Consider the following 4,373-nt stretch of genomic DNA (forward strand, 5'->3'; position numbering starts at 1 on the left):
CATCTGTTTTGATAAAGAATAATAAAATATTATGGAATACAACAAGAACCAAAGAAATGAAAAATATGGAAGAATGAATAAAAAACATAGAGAACAGATGGGAAAATCACATTTGTGATAAGAGTTACAGAAGACAAGAAGAGTCTGGGCAAAAAGCAATACTTGGAGAGTTAACGGCTGAGAATATTCAAAAGGGATGAAAGATTTGAATCATCAGAGTTGGTACACAGACACCACGTAGTTTAATCAAAAGAAATCCTTTGCTAGATGAATGATGGTAAATTATAGACACCAAAGACAACGTTTTCCAAGGAGACCAAGAGAAAAGAAAGAAAAGACCGCAAAAAGACTATATTTACGCTGACAGCTACTTTCTCATTGGCACCAACAGAAACTAACAGCAAACTATATTCAAAGACTTGTCAGAAAACACCTGTCAACCTAAAATTGTATATCCAGAAAAGGCTGTCCTTCCAAAGTGAAGGCAAAATAAAAATCCTTCAGGCTTAAAAAAAAGAAAAGAAAGAATGATCCTGAGGAATTTCACCACCTAATAGATCTTCATTAAATGAAAACCTACAGGATGTACTAAGAGAAGAAAGAAAATGGTCCTAAAAGAAAGGTCTACCATGAAAGTTACACTGACAAGCAAAATGTGGTTGTAAACATGTGGATAAATGTGTCAACACAGATAGATAGATAGATAGATAATAGATAATTTGTAGGATTATAAAAGTCATATTACAATACCAGATAGTACAATGATATTTGGGAAATGGATTATTTGAGTTAAAGCCTTTTAAGCTACTCATTTTGATATACGATGGGGTCAAGACATTGATTAGTTTTATAATTCATATGTACATTGAGATTTTAACAGTGCCATTAACAACTTGAAAATAAAAGTATAAAACTACCAAACACATAGAAAATAAAAAAGGAAAAATACAACAGTTTTTTAATCTTAAACAAGAAAAATGAAACAAAAAATGCACTGTAAATGGAGAACACAAATATGGTGATATGGATAAAGTTAAATTAAATTTAGTAATCCAAATAATTTAAATGAATTAAGCTTATTCATTAAAAGGAAATTAGTCTCAAAAATTTTTACATTTCTGGTTCTATACTGCTTACAAGTTACATATACATATCATAAAAAGAGAAAGGATGAGAAATTATGTGCCAGGCAAATACTATCCAAAATGAAGCTACAGTTTCTTTCGGACAAATAAAACTTAAAGCCAAAGGCATTGATAAAGAATCCAGTTTACCAAAAAGGTATATCAATTTGAAATCTGTTGCTACAGAATAATATAGCTTTGAAATAAGGCAAATATCACCATAAATATAGGAGGAAATTGATAAATCTATCATCATGGCGGGCAGATCTCAGTAATCAGTAGGTTGATCAAATAAAAAAGAGATCAGCTAATATAGAGAAAATCTGAACCATACATTAGCCAGATTGATCAATGGATTTGTATAGAACCACATATTCAATGTTGTAAACTACATTTTTCTTTAGCATAAAGGGGTTTCTATGGAAATTGTCCATATGCTAAGCTATGTTTTATGAAACAAGACTCTCTCCCTCTCTCTCTCTCTCTCACACACACACACACACACACACACAAAGAGCCTAAGAACTGGAAAAAAATTTTCTAAGCACAATGAAATTTACTTAAAATACACCAGAAAAAAACTTCAGATTGATCAAATTTAAAAAAAAATTAAAGAAGTAATCATAATAGAAACTATAAAGAACCTAAAAGTGAATAACAATTTAAAAACTGAATATTTTAAAATGTATTAAGGTAGTTAAAATTGTCCTTAAAGGAAAAATTTAGTCTTTGAACCCATTTTTTTTTTTGAAGAAAAGTTCTCAAAAATTTTATTACAAAACTGAACCATGACAGAATATAAGCTTACACATGTAAATAGTATTTACATTATATGCAAAATATATTACAGCTTTAATTTATGAACCGATATATCCTGGTTTTTCTTCTTTTTCTTCTCAGTTTTCTTTGCATTGCTGATTTGCATTTTCACTTGATCTTGTAATTTAGAAAAGAATGCCTGAGATGATTTTAAGGCTTTGTCTTTACCTTCATCCTTTAGCAGAGAGGCTTTTCCCGTCTTGGTCAGCTGTTTCAGCTTCTCAGAGGCTACTGCTTTGGTGTATCTCCCTGCCTGGTCTGGGTTATTCTTTTCAAGAAGTCTTCTCCGCTTTTCTTTCTCCTTTATTTTCAAATGCTTTTGATATTTCTTTTTCCTCCTTTCTCGTTTCTTGTCTGTAGCTGTTTTCTCAGCAGCTGTTTTTATATCTCCAGCTTTATTTTTCTCCTTGACCTCCTCTGGGGCCAGGAGGGCTGCGTCACTGACACTCACAGGGGCAACCTCCTCCATGGTGACAGCGGGCAGATTTGATACCACTTTAATTTCTGGAACAGGTGGCTTGGGGATGAAGTGGAAGTTTGAGAGCACATCCAACTTTAAGAAGAGGGAGTCCATCATCTTCTGGATTTCTACATGCTCTGGATTTTCTTCCTCTGCTGTTTTTTGCTGGTTGAGTTTGATGTACTCCTGTTCGTAAATTTCAGCAAGGCTCAATTTACTCTTTTCGTAGTCCAGTGTTAAACGCTTTTTATACTCAAATGCATCCTCTTTAGGCTTTTCTTTGCGTACGACATCATCCCAAGCCTGATCTTTTATCCTCTGCTTAATGATATCCTCTAGTTGGAGAGTGGTTTCCTCTGTGATCACAGGTGCCATGCGCAGGGCGTGGTCGAAGTGCAGGGTCTCTTCCAGGAGGCTGTTCTCGGGCCGCTTCTGCGCTGTCACTTCTCCTTGAAGCTGCCAAGGTTTCTTCTCCAACAACTCTTTTTCCAAAGATGCAATTTTTTCATTCATCTTTTCTTGTCTTTTTTCAAAAGAGGATTTTACTTCATCAGAGTCTTTCTGTACATTTAAGACATTTGTATCTTCAGTGTCCTCATCATTGGGCAGAGCAAAGGTCACTCTTTTCGAGGTTTCTTTACGTTGTTTACTGTCTCCACTTTCTTCAAGGTCATCATCTTCATCCGTCTCAGAAATGCTTTCTTCTCCTTCAGCAATCTCTTCCTCTTCATTTGAAGCCAGTTCATTCCCATCATCATGGACACTTGCTATGTCTTCATCACTTTCAACTGGATCAAAGAAATCTTTGTATTTCAGGTTTCTGGAACTTTTACCTGACTTAAGATCCTGGCCTCCAAACAGTCCTCCTTCATCTTCATTGGAATCCACATCTTCAGAAAAATCAATATCATCTTCCTCTTGGTCATCTCTTTGTTCCTCTTCTTTTTCCATGTTTTCTAAAAAGGTCTCCATCTCAGAGAGCTTGAAGAATTTATCATCTACTATGGACTTCTCGTTGGTTTCCTAGGCACTCTGCTTTGCACCTTGCTCTGACGTTCCAGTTTGCTGATATCAAAATCAAGATCAGAGTCCTCATCGCTGAAATCTGGGCTTTTCCTCAGATCCAATTTGCTTGAGTTTTTGGCTCTCTCATCTGCTTCAGGATCATCACCACTCAGGTCTGACACTTCCACCTCCTCTGCTTCCTCCACCTCCTCCTCCTCTAAATCTTGTTCCAGGTCCTCCTGGCCAGCAGCCTCCAGCTCCATCATATCCTCTTCACACTCCTGCTCTTCACTCTCTGGGAGAAGACTGATGTCTTCATCTTCAATGGTTTCACTAACTGCACTCTGGAAGTGCTGTAAAATTGGTTCATTTTGCAGTTCCAACTGTTGCCAAATCTGCTCATCATCGAAATTATTTATCATCAATTTTTCTAAAGGACTCCCATGTTTCCTGTCATTCTCTAGTACTTTATTAAAGTCATAAAGTACTTTTGTTAAAGAAGTATACTTTGATGCCAGTTCATCTTGAATGGTGAGGAAACACTCTGGGCTGTCAGTGGCTTTACCGACCTCCCTCAGGCACCGCTCCAGGGTCCGCCAATGCCAGGCTGGCCGGGCCATGGCTAACTGCCCCTCGGGACACAATGCTGCATGCAAAGGAAGTGCTGAACCCATTTTTGAAATTTAAAAAAAACTGAAAAAGTACTGAACTATTAATTCAATTTAAAAAGTTAAAATAACAGAATAAACACCAAATATAGTAGGAGGAAAGGAACTACTCTAGTCTGAATGTCTGTGTCTGACTTGCCCCACCAAATTCATACGTTGAAATCCCAACTTCCAAAGATGATGGTATTAGTAGCTAAGATCTCTGAGTGGAGATTGGCAATGAGGGTTTCACCCTTCATGAATGGGATTCATGTCTTTATAAAACAGGCTTCTAAGAGATCCCTTGCTCCTTACACC

At 36.5% G+C, this 4,373-nt stretch overlaps 1 pseudogene; it reads right to left on the reverse strand.

Annotated features, from left to right (window-relative positions):
• Positions 1-1,874: 1,874 nt before the first annotated feature.
• Positions 1,875-4,033, reverse strand: LOC102275196 (U3 small nucleolar ribonucleoprotein protein MPP10 pseudogene; annotated as a pseudogene).
• Positions 4,034-4,373: the final 340 nt, after the last annotated feature.

This window comes from Bos mutus, chromosome 4 (genome assembly GCF_027580195.1).
Source record: "Bos mutus isolate GX-2022 chromosome 4, NWIPB_WYAK_1.1, whole genome shotgun sequence".
NCBI classification, from domain to species: Eukaryota; Metazoa; Chordata; class Mammalia; order Artiodactyla; family Bovidae; genus Bos; species Bos mutus.